Source organism: Panulirus ornatus, chromosome 3 (genome assembly GCF_036320965.1).
Source record: "Panulirus ornatus isolate Po-2019 chromosome 3, ASM3632096v1, whole genome shotgun sequence".
In the NCBI taxonomy this organism is placed as follows: domain Eukaryota; kingdom Metazoa; phylum Arthropoda; class Malacostraca; order Decapoda; family Palinuridae; genus Panulirus; species Panulirus ornatus.
In genome coordinates, this window is record NC_092226.1 from 26,343,473 (window position 1) to 26,359,379 (window position 15,907).

The window sequence follows — 15,907 nt, forward strand, 5'->3', positions numbered from 1 at the left end:
ATCCTGACCATTCCTTTACTATTTCCTCGTATACTTTTCTGGTTCATCCAGTCTCCAAGGACTGTACCCTGACATAGCTGTTAGATGAATATTGTGTTTACCATTAACTCTTGAAACTTTATTCTAGTTTTACTCACTTGTAGGGCTTATTCACCCCAAATTTTTATTCTTTCTCTCTTCTTATTGTATAATCATCTGGGAGAACCATATGTGATTTGACATCTAAGTTTATGAATGTCAGGTATGTCGGTGTTCTCTGGCTTCCTGTATGCACTTGATTGTGAAATTCAAGTTCCTTTCATTCTCCACCTATCCATCAGGATGAATCTCTCTTTTTTTTCATGTCGGATGGGAATGTGCCTCTTTTCTCAGGTTCATGTTGGAGGTATTTGTTCATATCCTTTCTCAATTTTTTCCATTTTTATATACATTTTGAACTTTGCACTGCCTACTTGCTTGTAGGCCTGCCTTAACACATCCTCACTGTTTTTCTCATCCTAAAGTAACTTTTACTGGGCATCTTATTGCTTCTTTACTATGTGTATCCATGCTCACTGCCCTTACTGTCTTTTTACCAATCTTCTTCATAGCCACATTGTCCAGTATTTCTATTTTTATGTTAGCTGAGATGGCACAGGCAACTGTGGCCCTAATCAAGGCCATTTCATTACTGCAATACAGTTTGCGGCAGGGGTTTGTGATGTCTCCATGGCTGTTTGATTTTTTAATGGATGGGGCGGTTAGGGAGGAGAATGCAAGAGTTTTGGAGAAAGGGGCAAGCATGCAGTCTGTTTTGGATGAGAAGGCTTGGGAAGTAAGTTAATTGCTGTTCACTGATGATACAGCGCTGGTGGCTGATTCGGATGAGAAACTGCAGAAGTTGGTGACCGAGTTTGGTAAAGTGTGTGAAGGAGAAAGTTGAGTGTAAATGTGAATAAGAGCAAGGTTAGTAGGTTCAGTAGGGTGGAGGGACAAGTTGATTGGGAAGTAAGTTTGAATGGAGAAAAACTAGAGGAAGTGAAATGTTGTAAATATCTGGGAGTGGACTTAGCAGTGGATGGAACCATGGAGGCAGAAGTAAGTCAAAGGGTGGGGAAGGGGTCAAAGATTCTGGGAGCATTGAAGAATGTGTTGAAGGCAAGAACGTTATCTCAGAGAGCAAAAATGGGTATGTTTGAAGGAATGATGGTTCCAGCAATGTTATATGGTTGCGAGGCATGGGCTATGATTATGGTTGTGCGGAGGAGGGTGGATGTGTTGGAAAGGAAATGTTTGAGGACAATATGTGGAGAGGTGGTTTGACTGAGTAATGTAAGGGTAAGAGAGATGTGTGGTAATAAAAAGATTGTGGTTGAGAGAGCAGAAGAGGGTGTGTTGATATGGTTTGGACACATGGAGAGAATGAGTGGGGAAACATCAACAAAGAGGATATATGTGTCAGAGGTGGAGGGAAGGAGAAGCGGAAGACCAAATTGGAGATGGAAGGGTGAAGTGAAAAAGATTTTGAGCGATCAGGGCCTGAACATATAGGAGGGTGAAAGAGGTGCAAGGACTAGAGTGAATTGGAACAATGTGGTATACCAGGGTTGACGTGCTGTCAATGGATTGAACCAGGGCATGTGAAGCATCTGGGGTAAACCATGGAAAGGGCTGTGGGGCCTGGATGTGGAAAGGGAGCTGTGGTTTCAGTGCATTACACTTGACAGCTAGAGACTGAGTGTGAACGAATGTGGCCTTTGTTGTCCTTTCCTAGCGCTACCTCGCGGGGGGAGGTGGGTGCTGTTTCATGTGTGGCGGGGTGGCGACGGGAATGGATGAAGGTAGCGAGTGTGAATATGTACATGCGTATATATGTATATGTATATGTATGTATACGTTGAAGTTTATAGGTGTGTATGTGTGTGTGTGGGTGGGTTGGGCCATTCTTTCGTCTGTTTCCTTGCACTACCTTGCAAATGCGGGAGACAGCGACTATTTCCTCTTGGTTATACCCATTTTTGGATTTGTTTTGATCTTTTAACTTATGTATCAGCACCAACCTCTATCTTTCAAGCTGCATTTCATTATTATTTGTAAGCTTCTTTGCTATTTTCTCGGATGTATTCTTCACTTTGTTACCTTTCTGTGTATACACTCCAACTTATCTACAGTTCGCCATTTATGTTTAGGATCGTAAATATATGTGACAATTGTTTCTAGGGTAGTTTGTATTCATGTTCTCTCGATATCTAATGAACAATTTTTTTGTCTCCTGTGACTGTCCATGCTCCTCCCACATTCCCACTGGTGTTGGTATGTTCCTTTATATCATCAAGATTCAGTCATTCATTCGCAGTATTTATGTCCTGTTGCTGACTGTTTATCCATCCTCCCATAAATCAGTCACGGCTTTCTGTACCGTCTTGTTTCTTGACCTAGTTCACTGACCACGTACTTTACTTGAGGTGCTAATGATTGTATTTCCTATCTTAGGTCTTGTATATTTCCTCTCATGGATTTTGCATTATCGCTTACTGCCTGCTTTTGAACTCAGTGGAACAGGGTGGGTAATCAGTCCAACCTGGATTTCTGATTTTTCTGTCAACTTCTTAAGTCAATGGAAGGGTTTCCCATGCTCTTCGTCTTTGGTTTCGTTGGTCACACTGCCTGTACACGTTCCATTACTTTTTATTTGCCATATCGTAGGATCACATGCAATCTATGTATTAACTCACTCACACCGATCTAAATTTTACTTTACCTTCCTAGATTGATTTTCGGGTTGTGCACAGATCTGTGGCACTGTTGACACAGCTTCTACAGGCTCGCCAACATTAGATTGGTGGTGACATTTACTGTTTTGCTTTGTTTCCAGATGAGTTCTGCGTCGCCCGACATTACAGTGATCCGCCAGGCAAATTTTGTTTTAGTACCTTCAATAATCACAGACTGTTTGCCCCACTTAGCAGTCTTATTGTTCTTTCTCTGTTCAGCTTTATGTGTTTATGGAATACCAAGCTACTTGTTTCTGATAAACGTAAATAGTGTAGGTTTGTATGATAATGCGGTACTTTAGACACCGTAGCTAAGTGTAGGTTTGTATGATACCACATACAAACGTAGCCAGTGTAGGTTTGTATAATAATACGGTACTCAGACACCCTAACCACCTTTCGTTTTCCATTTCATTTTCCTGAATTTCCTGTAGTACCATAGCAAGACTTGCTATCAGGGATAAACAATTTTGGACAACTCATGAAACTGAGAATTCACTGGATATCTCTTCTCCAGCTTGCTTCCGTCGTACAATTCTCCGGTCATCGTTTTCCATTCTACTTTGTGTTCAGGTTACAAATTTCTCTTTCAATATAGAGTTCAGTTTTTCATGCTGCTTTTCTGAATTTCTTGTTGCAGTGGAGACACGCTTGTATTATGGGGGAAGAGTCAGTCAGACGCGAATAACTCTCAGAAACGGAAAACCTTTGGAGGAAATACTTTCCCCTGTTCCTTCGTGTAAACTTGGCCTCGCCGAACCCTGCTTCGTAACTCTTGTCATCGATTTCCACTAAGCAGACTCGTTCTGCCCAATATTACGTACTTCACTGGGTCCACAAGTACAGCTACCCTTTGTTCCTTACACGGAAGGTCACAACAAGCCATTCCGTCTTCGAGAAACTCGTACCTCCTGGTAAGTAATATCGAGTTCACAACCCTCGCTTCCATACTTGTCAACGTCAAGTATACTGTCCAAGTTCACCATCTCGTATCTGACATTATTTCACTCATCCACTACTCTTATACCATAAAGATATTTGTTTGCATCCTCTCTAATAAGTTTTTTTTATTATTATTATTACACGTTACGGTCTTTAAATCCTCCGGACTGTCCGTTCTCAATGTCAGGCTAATTTAAAATTTTTAACGTTCTACTCATATTCCTCGCTCTTCTCTCTTCCATGGAGGACGGTTTAAGCCTCAAGCCTTTTCTACAATGTAACTCGGCTCCCTTGATTCCAGTACAACTTTTGCTGCCCTTCTAGACCTTCTGTGTTAGTTTCTTGCCCTTTCAGAAGCGCTGTGACCAAACTTGAAAAGCATATTCTCTTTTTAACCTAATGTAAGATGTGAACAGATCGTAGAGTAATTCCTTAAACACATACATGAATGTTATTCTAATATTTCCCAGTAGACACTTTGTCTCCTTTACTGTTCTGGGAATGGTCTCTGGCGACAGGTTATGGATGAAGTCCGTCTCACCCATTCCTGCAGCTTAATTCCTGTTAGATTGCATTTATATTGAGGCCTTCTTTCACTGTGTCCCAACCGCTGTGCTTTACATTTACTCTGAATTTCATCAACCATCTATCAAACCAGCATTGGAGTTTGTTTGTGTCCCCTTGTTTGTTGGTGCAATCCTCCTCGCTTTTTGCTTCCCTCAAGACCTTGGTATCATCCGCAGACTTATTCAGGTAGGAGTCCATTCCCTCTAGTGAGTTATGAACATGGACGGTAAAGAGCATTGGTCTCAGGACAGAACTCTCGCGTCACGCCACTGCGGACATCACTCTACTTCGAGAAGGCTCCCACGATATGCCTGGAGATTCTGCTTCTTTACCAGTCTCCTGCATGGGATAGTGTAAGGTCTTTCTGGCACTCCAGATACAGAAAATGCCTTTTTTTTTTTGTCTAAAACATAACTCACTATCACGTAGAAATCTATCAAGTTAATTGTACGCGACCTCTTTTCGTAAAAGCATGCTGTCTCTCACTTAGGTAGTTTCTCCTTTGAAAGAAGTCTTCCCTTTGCTATCTGATGATTCTTTTCGGTGTTTTACAAACCACGCTTGTCAAGGAGACCGGTCTGTAGTTCAGCGCATCCTCGTCTTCCTCGACTCTTTATAAGTATGACGTTTTCCTTCTTTTACTCCTTTGGCACTTTACGCTCTAATACCCACACCTTGGACGACATTTCAAAGGTTTTCTATGTGTGTTTGTCCTTGAGTCAGTTTGAGATTATTTGTTTGCGTATATATGTATATTTTCATACGCTTGCTTGAATGAGTGCAGGTGTCTGCATATATATACGTGTATGTATTTATTTGTATGTGTCCGTTTGTATATCTCACTGCTTAATTTTGTGCGAGTTCAATGGTGAAATTATTGTAATGGCGAACGGTTTATTGAATTACGTGCGCCTAAAGGTTGTAAGAATAGACACAACAGTAAACACGGGGGAGGGGAGAGGATAGAAGGTTATATAAGCAGTCTTCACTCACAGAAAATTTAAGTTTAACATACAGTCTGTTGATTGTTGATGTTCACAGTGTGGACATGAGGGTGTTGTTGTAGAGTTCTGCTTGAGCACATAAAGTTTCGTTGCAGTTGAGGTGCTGAGCTGCTACCCGGGGAAGAGGGATCCCGGATGACATCGATGCCATGGTGACTTTGGTGTAGGGACTTCATTCCAAACTGTCTGACAGTGTGCACCAGACATGCCATGGTGCAGTAGCTCCTTGAACTGTTGGATGAGGTCCAGAAGATTCCTGGAGAGAGTTGATGAGTGATATGAGAGGGACCAATGGTGATCTTGCTTGTTCTATATTCTCTCTGTCTTGTCGTGCGTAAGGAAGAACAGGTAGGAAAGACATTGGTAGGTGTGAGAAATATGAAAGTTGTATCGGAGTTCCTGAGCTTGTGTGTAGGGAGTGCATGATTATTGAGTTGACATAGAAGTGTAGAGACGATTACTTGCGAATTTCATGATAATACTTACGTGTTTCTCCTGCTTGTTTTGTTAGACACCGAGAAGCTTGAGGAGGACAGGCCCTCGTACGACAGACAGAGATGGAACATGGTTAATGGTGAGGTTGATGTGAATTACGATGTTTCCGGTTTGGTTTGATGGTGATTTGGCTGTGGTCCAGTTCTGTAGGTTGCTCTGAAGGGTGAGGTAGTCGGGACAAAGTGTCAACAATGGTATCAGTGGCGTAGTCGTCGCGTTGCTACCATCAGCAGTTGAGTCCATCAGAGTAACGCTAATAGGACTGAGGATGCGCATGGGTCCCATCTGTGGTGAGGTGCAGAAAGGGGTGGGTCACAGGAAACATACAAGCTGACGATACTCACTGAGGAGGCTCACCAGCCATGGAAGGTGGTTTCGTTGAACTCATAGGTTGATGTTGTTTATGATTGTGACGTGGTGATCCCTTTTACTTTTGTGAATCGTTCCTTTTAAGTTCCGGTGGTTATACAGTTATGGAAGCTGGTGTGGCTTTGTATGGTAGACGACGTCTTCATGTTGCTAAACTGCGTAGGATATAGGAAGGCATCACTGTATGCACGAGTCCAGTTAGTTTCGTAGTTTTCACAGAGCAGTGTGGGAATTAGGATAATGGCAGTGGATCATAACGCATAGAGAGACTAAGCTCGCTGACTTCCGTGTTGTTCAAACGTTTGAAGCCTTCCACGCAAGGGAAGCATTCTGATCATTGGAGACGGATATTAAAGATGGAACAGTTAGTTAGTGCACGAGAGAGAGAGAGAGAGAGAGAGAGAGAGAGAGAGAGAGAGAGAGAGAGAGAGAGAGAGAGAGAGAGAGATTTTAGTTTCGCGGGTAATTCATTAGCTTTCCTAAAGTGGTTTACCTTGAAGCTTTGCAACTATCTGGTACCTCCTTCAAATTCTTATACGGAGTCTTGAAGTGAAAGAGCTGGCAGGCAAACTGAAGAAGTAGGTGGTGTCAAGGCGAGGGATTCTCTGGTAGATCATGGCGAAGTGATATGATTTACCCTTTTTTTATGATCACGCAGGAAAAAGAGTCTCGTTCAAACTGTTTCCCTGTTTTAGTTCCTTATGCCAGTGGCTCAATGTTGGTCTGCTGCAGATGTTGTAGCTTGGTAATGTGAACGGATTTCTTGCTACAGCGCTTCTCATGAATGACTTTATTAGAGAACCTTGTAGAGGTCAGGGTTGTTGTGTTAAAAGGCCAGGCCTCGCTGCTGCATTAAGGTTCGTAATGGAGGTTGTGATTCAGGGCATGTGAGCTGGTACGCTCCAGTAATGGTGTTGACATGGTTTTCTTTATTTAGTGTGCATATTTGTATGTGTTTTGTGCATATGTCTATGTGTTTGTGTGTGTGGGTAGGTTTTAACGTTTGTATTTGTTTGTGTTTGAGTATGTGGACAAGTTAATGAGGGGTGTGGGAGTTTCACAAAGGGGTTACTTTGACAGGGAAAATTAAGTATGTGGTTAAGGGAATGTATTTGTGTATAGGTTGATAATTGGCGACTACCTTTTTTTTACGTATGGGTAGAGATTTGCACTTTTAGGGCTCCACATTTTAAGTTTGTGTCTGACATAGACTGTGACTTCAAATTTCCCAGTGATATGCATATTTACTTTCCTTTGGTATAAGTTGTATCACATGTAGACTTGGTCTCCCTGGCACATCCTTTCTAACTTTCTTATGGCTAATGTCGTTTTACGCTCTCGTTCTGAAGCTTCTCAAGATTTCAAAGAATTTTATATGTTCGCATTATCATGACCCCATGTTAGAACTTATACGTGATTATCAGTCTTCTTTTTTTCTCCAGTGTGGACAGATCGATGACAACCCATTTCTCCAAGTTATTACACGTAATTTTTATCATCCAACCATGTTATCTTCCATTGGGGCGTCTCCGGTAGTTCCTTGTTTCACCTCAGTTAAGTCGATCAGGTTGCTGATTCACGTTATACATCGGACATGCACATCTTGGCGTCTGCGTACTCCGTGTGCATGTAAGCAGGGCTTGCATATACCAATATTTGTTTCATTCACGATGTCTTGTCACGTGATTGTCCATCAAAAAATATTGGCCTACTGTTAACCCCAGGCTCCCTCTTAACGACTTTATTGTAACGTGTATTCCCCCCCCCCTTTACATGACTGTCACGTCTTGTGCCTCGTCACCCTCTTCTATCATTACGTTTCACTGAACATAACTGTGCTTTCGAAAGGTCTCTGTGCAATGTGTTGCAGTGCTGCCATACACTGTAATTTTATCATCAGGACACTTGTTCATATGTACTTTACGAAAAGCTAATTTACTTGTGTGGGAAATAACGTTGTAGGTCCAAGCCCCTGTCGTAGTCCTGACACAGGTCGCACAGACTGGCTAGTCTGTTGTGAGGGGATATACGAACGGTATGTCAGGATGACACACCCCACCTACTCGTACCCGTTTCATAGATGCCATTTACTCTTATATGGGAACAAACATGAGACTTGTTCTGCATCATCCAAGTCCATGTTGCCTCGACTTAACCAGGTAATTTTTGTTTGGGGGAAAAGCAAAAAAGTTAATCCGAGTATCATGTTAGAGGTTAGCTGTAGTCCAGGGATACTCGTGGTCATCGTGTCTCATTCCACTGGAACAGTTCTGGGTACGGAGTAGAGTACCTACCTACCGTCACCCAGGACGAGATAGTGCCGGGAAGACTGGGCTAGCTACCTGACGCTGCCCTTCATGTCTTGCTTGTTGAATGGTACTTTTTCCCCTCGGTCGTCACTCCTTTCGAAGTAATTCCCGGTTCATCAGGTAATGATTTCAGCCATAAGTCATATCTTGTTTGAAAAGATTCTGTAGTTAGTCCATGCTTGTTTCTTCTTTCTCTTGGTATTGCATGGAATCGTCTTCCAAGCGTTTTGCTGGACATTTGTGTATTTTCGTTTGATATCTTTGTAGTATATTCCTGGGAATCACTTCCACTTTGATCACTCTGAATCTTCCATGCTGAGATGCTTCCTGATTGATAACGTTATTCTTTATGCTTTGTGTTTGCTGCCATGCAAGTTGTAGGGAAAGATACAGCTCGGAACAAGTTCTGTTATTGGGTACAGCGGGGGCTAGACTAGGTGGTTATACAGCCGGGAGTCAAGTCTGCTGTTGGGTACAGCGGGGGCTGGACTTGCTGATGATACAGCTGGGAGGGAGTTCTGGTGCTGGGTAAAGAGGAGGATGGACTATTCGCAAGGGACAGTTTTATTATGGCCAGAAGTGTGGGAAGCGTGATACTAATTATGTAGGTGAGGTAGGCGTGGTGGCAGGCACAAAGGGGAGGCGTGTTGGAGGCGTGGTGGGAGGTAGGGGTGGGCGCGTGGCGTGCGTGCGCTGGTGGGGGTTAGCGAGGAGGGTGCGGGTGGCACAGTGCCGCCGCCAGGATTAGGTCAGTGTCTCACTGGGTGTGTTGGTGATTGAACGTCTCGCGTGTCCCCTTCGTGGTACGGACTAGGTAGCAGCGTCAGCCGCAGCAGCAGCACTCACCACCACCTGGACCCCCACACACACCCCACGCGGCCGCCCACATCCCACATCCAGGTAATCCCCCCAGGGCCCCACCGCCCATCACTGTCCGGCCCAGTAGCCCAGCCCGGCCCAGCCCGACCCGACCCGCACACTAACCGCACGCCGCCGCTGCCTTGCCACCTCGCTGCCCACCAGGTTATACCTCGTTACTCATTTGTTTAATTGTTTGTTATTACGCCTTAATGTATTGCACTGGTGATAATGCTGAACTGCCGCACTTGTACAGGACTAATGAAACTGTTATTTATATTTATTCTAAAGTTACAGTTATGATAATTCATCAGAATAACACACACACACTTCCTTTGATTTTGTATTACGTGTTACAGACAATAAAAAGAGGAAAGCGAATGACGCGGCAGGAACGCTCTGGCTGAGGAAAGTGATCACTTGGTGCGTGTCTTTCGGGTATCCTCCATAATGCTTACATTTTCAGACTGGTAGTAATGAATGTGGTACAGGTGAAGGTTATGTATCATGGTTTATGTTGCCGACACTTGTTTATTGGCGGGGCTGATGATGATCCTTTATGGCGTGCTTCGTGCACTAGGGGTGCGTGCGTACTCCTGGCCTGTGCTGTTCTCACCTTGGCTGGGTATAAGCCAGTCTGATCATAGTAAGTAGTGCCTCACAGGTAGTATGATGGTTTTCAGCCTTCATAGTCTGTAATAACGGCACCATTACAGATTTTCAATTGGTAATGGAATTCGATACCTTCATCACTTAGTTATTGACGCCGCGATGTTCTTGATTGGTATGTGAAGCCGGGAGCCAGGAGCCCTTGGCATGAGGCACCCGTAGCCTCACCATTATAGCCTATTGGTTAACTTCTCTTGCCCTTACATAAAGTCAACCTCATAGTACATTTTCGTTGGTAGAGAGACCACGGTATTACTTTGTGGTCATTATCTTTGTTTCCTGTAGTATCTAATCCTGCCAGGTACTCTTCTTCTACACCCAGGCTGTAGATGGCCACCACCCAACCTGATAAGTGAGCTCCACAGCCATTCCCCAGCCTGAGCCACTTCGGGTCATTTTTAGCTCTTCAACCATTTTTTCTTGGATGTAGCCTCTCCGTCTTACCTGTAATTGGGCCTTATATTTTCCCGTTATTTGTAGCCTGTGCAGCCATTCCTTTGTATGTACAGCTCTGCCCTCACGGTTATGTGTAGCGTTCCCCAGTCGTCAGTGTTTGGACTTTGGAGCGTATTGGTGTGTACATACCCTTCCGGCCATCTCTTCATGTGAGCTTGATAACTCCGTTTTGGAATAGTGTATAGCTTTTCAAGCGATCCCTCTGTGTGAGCCAGATATCTACATCCATACAAACGTGCAAATGATATATATATATATATATATATATATATATATATATATATATATATATATATATATATATATATTATATATATATATATATAGCGCTACCTCGCTAACGCGGGAAATGGCAAGTAGTATGAACAATACACACACACACACACACACACACACACACACACACACACACACACACACACACACACACACAATACACAACATATGGGATCCCAAAACTTTATCATAAGCAACTTCGCAATCCGTTTTCCATTTCAATGATCCCATCAATGAAGCCAGTACAAAACACATTATCTCGCAAACGTAGAAAGCGATGTAACCGAAATTTCTTCCCCACAAATCGTAGACCTTATGCTGCAAAGAAACGCTCACACAAAGCCATTACGCATCAGCGCAGACGATAAAACAAACCCAAACCCTGAACAACACCACCACTAACCTAATTACTGAAACAAGTGGCAAATTGGTATTCCTACCATAACATCATAAACCACAGGACCAGCAGCACCCAGCTCTTACAAAAGACAAAGAAAATTTACGCCTACCGTGCTATCTCGATTCCCATGCATAAAGAACTTATTCATTACATCTTATCTTCCAGAGAAAAAAAGAATACTCGTGAAATACTTCTTAAAAGTCAAGTGCAAACAGAACGGCCATGAAAAACGTACTCAAAGTCCACCTTAATTAATTTCCTTTTCCGCTCTTCATATCCTCAAACAACAGCTCGATAAAAACCCAAAAGAACTCCCCAGCAGTAGGCCTTGACAACCTATCAAACTTCCTTTTAAAACCCTTTGGTCAAACACTTACATTTTCAACCGCTTACGGTATCTCATTAAAATCCCAAGTATTTGGAAATTCTCCAGCATAATACTCAACATAAAACCTTCCGCTCACCTTCTTCCTTCTGCCTTATATCTCTGCTGTATCAGTGTCCAAGCTTCAAGAAAACTTCCACATCAGTCTCACATATCCGACTCTCAATCTCACAACAAGGCTTTAGACTCGAGCACTTATTTACCACATTGCCTAAAAACCTCACACAACATACGCTGTATGGCTGTAACCAACGGCAAACACCCTCCCGCACTGTACTATTGGCAGTGGACACCAAACAGCATTTGACCTTGTACCCAGACATAGCCTCACACCAGAGATACTTAACACCACCGTCCTCATAAGTGTCCTTGGAAAAAAAAAAAATTGTTGGCCAGTTCCATAAGTGGCCACCAAGCTAGAGTCATCGACAAAGGCTTCAACCTCCAGAATTTCTCTCAAGTACTACTGCGAAGTTCCCCAGGGAACAGTTCTTTTTCCGACGATCCCTCAAACCACACATGGTCTCCCTGCTACCACCCCTTCAAACAACAGTGTTAGTCTTCTCATATGCAGACGGTCTCATGGTCGTATCACATTACCCTGACATTACGCAAACGTGCAACAATATTTAACGCATTCAGAACTTTGGCTTTTTGAAAAGAGACTTTGTGTAGTTCCAAAGAAATCCACGATCATAACCACTGACATACGTGAATCCAGTCTGCTCGGTTCCACTGTAGTGAAATACCATCCATTCCTTTTCAACAGGACACAAAGTTTATTAGGTATCACCTACTCCCTACAATCACATTCATCAAGAGAAAGGCCATTTTAAAGAGTAAACGTCCTTAGAACTCTTACTGGAACCAATTTTAGATAGAAAAATTCTTCTTTATCCTGTACGAATATTTCATCCGCTCTTCCCTAAACCATGTCTTACCTGCTTGGTCATCCTTTCAAAAGCAAACATTACAAAGCTACAAGCCACGCAGAACAGATCACTCAGATCAGTCAGTGAATTTTTAGATTATAACCAAGTAACAGATTATCAGCATCGAATTTTTTCCGTATGTACATAAACTAGGATTCCAAAATGCACTCATATGTTACATAGACGTTTAAAGGCTTCTGACAGGGTACCATGTAAGAGATCGTCAAATAAAGTTCGGACGTCGAATCTGGGGCGTGGACTGTCGACTGGTTTGCAGACGGGAAACAGTGTCTGGTATTAAGCATCCAGCTGGCTTAATGCGAGAAGCCGGGATTCACAAGGCTTGATCCTAGGACCCGTACTTTTCATTATCCGTATCATTGGTCTAGAGATAGAACTCACAAGTAGAATTTCAAAAATTTACGATGACATGACACTTGAAAATTATAGCCTTGTTGAAGGAAAACTGCCCATAGATTCAAATCGGGTCAGTAATGCCTACTGTCATTAAGGATATTAATCATGAATGGTATGTAAACCATTAGTAGAAGTAAATAAAAGTGAAAGACTTTCATGTGGCCGTTAGGAATGACCAAGAATACGAAAAACAAATCCTGTCAATATGTCATGAACCCACAAGTGCTAATCTTCATGCCCAGAAATGTAAAAAAAAAAAAAAAAGCGACATGATACTCGCTCTTGGCTTTGCTTTGGTTAGACCTTATTTGGGATGGGCTGTTCAGTTTTGGTTACGAAGTTGACATAAGACTAAGGAAAACCTATGTGAATTCAAAGAATAGCAACTCCATTTTGTGTCTTATGAAGTTAGATTGGGACACCTAAAATTGTTTTCCTCAAATCTAATGATACTTGAGAACACAAAATGATTTCAAAGCAAAATTTAAAGGAGGAAGACGTAATAGCAACATGGGCAACGGGGTTTAGCCGTAGAGTTGAAGAACAATGCAATACACGTTATTAGTGAATAGGCCTATTGCAAGACAGTTAAAAAAAAATTCTAATTTTACTAAATAAAACAACTTTTTTCTGTTTCAGATTTAATCCTCTCCCTTAGAGAAGGCTACTGAGGTTAGAGAAGGGATTTTTTTTTTTTCCGTTCACACGTTCTTATAAAGATTTTCCATTACAGTATAGTTGTTCGTGCTACATTACAGTATAGTTGTTCGTGCTACATTAGGTTTATTATTAATTACATCCTACGGGTGTCGTGCCGAAGGGAGTGGTCGATAGGGAGTGCTTTCTGCTTTGATTATTATGTATCCTGTTTCTACCACAAATTGGGTGGTGACCTCGGAACGCAACAACTGCCTTCTCATTTACTCCAGTGTAGCCATTACTGATTGCTTAGCTGCTACAGATATTGAACACGTGCTCAGTGAAGCAAAGACACTTTCAATACAATCCCACCTTAACCTGCTTTGCACCCATTTCCGTGCAGTAGCATATACAGCCCTTGCTCGAAGACCACTCCATAAACATCCACCATTCCCTCTTCAGTCGTAAAAGGCTCACTCCTGCTTCACACATCAGCAGCCTGTACTTCGCGTCTCTTCGCCCCAAGCAAACATCACAGTGACAAAACATATTCTCAGTGTAATGACCAGGCAGGGATTAAAGACCAACCCCTCAGCCCACCCATGCCTTTAAGTCTGCACCACCAAACATACAACCATCTGAATCCACATTCCCCACGCGAGAATGAGGCGCGCCTCGTCTGCGTTCTGGACAACACCACCCATCTCTCCAACATTACAAACATCTGTTCAGTATGCCACAAGACACCTCATAAATCACCACGATTTTTGACCTGTGGTCTTACCTGGTGTACGTGTTCGGCATCTTGAGCGTTTGGGGGGGGGGGGGACCCCTTAAAAACTGTTTCTGGGGCATGTGTAATATATATATATATATATATATATATATATATATATATATATATATATATATATATATACATTTCTCCAGATCTATATGTGCAGCACAAATTCTTCCGTTTTTTAAGAATTTCTGGTGTAAATTCTTCAAAGGAAGCGCCTGATCCACACATTGCCATTTGTTTCTCATCAGTCTCATGTTATGTGCGCGCCACCACCCTCTTGATCACCAGTTTCTCGTACAACTTGATAGTTACACAAAACAAACTTATACCTTTCAACTTTAAACATTCACTTCTGCTCTTGTCTTAAACAGTGGCTACATACAGGCATTCTACCAATTCGCAGGTACCGTACCTTGAGCCATATATACGTTGAGAATCCTAACCAACCAAAAAACTGCCACGCTTAAGAAATTCTTCCTGTTCCTTCCATTCCAGCCGCTTTCCTACACTCCATCTAATTAAGCAAAGCGTTTACCGTCACTTCACTTTAAACCAAAGTATTTGCCACGACTATAGCTTCACATACCTCTACGCCCCCAAACACCTCACGTCTGCCATTCTATTATCTAACATATTCAGCAGTCCTTCACAATTCTCTCTCCATTTCTTCATCTCTTCTTTGGGTGTTACCTTTTCCCTATTTATTCCAGTCACTGATGTTCCTATTTTCTCCCTTTCTTAGGCTATTCGCCTTCGAAAGCATTTTCTTATCTCGGAAGTTTCCTGAAACTCAATCACCCGAACGCAAATTTGCCCCCTTTTTCAGCTCTTGCACCTTCCTCTTGACTCCTGCCGCTTCGTTTTGTGCACCTCCCAATCATTCTCACTCACTCCCTGCAGGGTGATAGAGATGCCTTGTAGAAGGTGCTACGAAAATATGGTATTTAGAGGAGGAAAAGAGCTTCTAGAAGCACTGAGGTGGTTTTGTCAAGATAGTAAAGCTTGTTAGCGAGTAGGAAGAGAGCATGGTGAGTGGTTATAGGGGAAGTTGGGTCTGCGCCAGGGATGTGATGCCACCATTGCTGTATAATCTGTTTATGGATGGGGTGGCGAGGGAGACGAAAACGAAGGTCTTAGAGAGAGGGCCAGGTCTGTTGGGGATGGGAAGGTTAGGTGGTATCTCTGCTGATGACGCAGCTTTAGATGCAGGTTACAGTGAGAAATTGCAGAAGCTGCTTTCTGAGTTTGAGAGGCTTTTTGTAAGGTAAAGAGGGAGGGGAATTTTTTTTTTTTTTTGAAAAGAAAAAAGATGTTGGGGACTAAGGAAAAGACAATCCAAAACTTTTCCACAAGTTCATCATAAACAAACTGTCGGGTAAAGAGCAGCTAAACAGGAAGAGGGACTTTCAGGGAAGAATTATTGAGGATATTGAAATATTTAAGAAGTGCTACTACAACAAATAACGGATACAACGCATATGGTCCAGATGAAATTTCTCCATAAGTGCTGAAGAAATGCGCTGAGGTACTTGCTTTGCCTCTTGAAATATTGCATAATTGATCACAAGAGGAAGGAGTGTGTTCCTAGACTGCCAGAAAGCCTTTGACACTATACCCACCGGAAGTTGATAAAGAAAATGAAACTAAAAGCA

At 42.6% G+C, this 15,907-nt stretch overlaps 1 protein-coding gene across 23 annotated transcripts in view; it reads left to right on the top strand.

Moving 5' to 3' along the window:
• The window catches only part of enc (R3H domain containing protein encore), a 944,198-nt gene that overhangs the window by 39,248 nt on the left and 889,043 nt on the right, over nucleotides 1-15,907 (top strand). For 18 of the 23 annotated variants that reach the window (XM_071685692.1, XM_071685772.1, XM_071685658.1 and 15 more), the window contains exon 1: nucleotides 9,136-9,339. The exons of 2 other annotated variants lie outside the window; for them this stretch is intronic. The gene's annotated coding sequence lies outside the window, so the exon portion shown is untranslated. Of the gene's footprint in view, nucleotides 1-9,133; nucleotides 9,463-15,907 lie in introns of those variants that run through there. 3 more of the 23 variants (XM_071685676.1, XM_071685728.1, XM_071685751.1) reach the window with 2 other exon arrangements.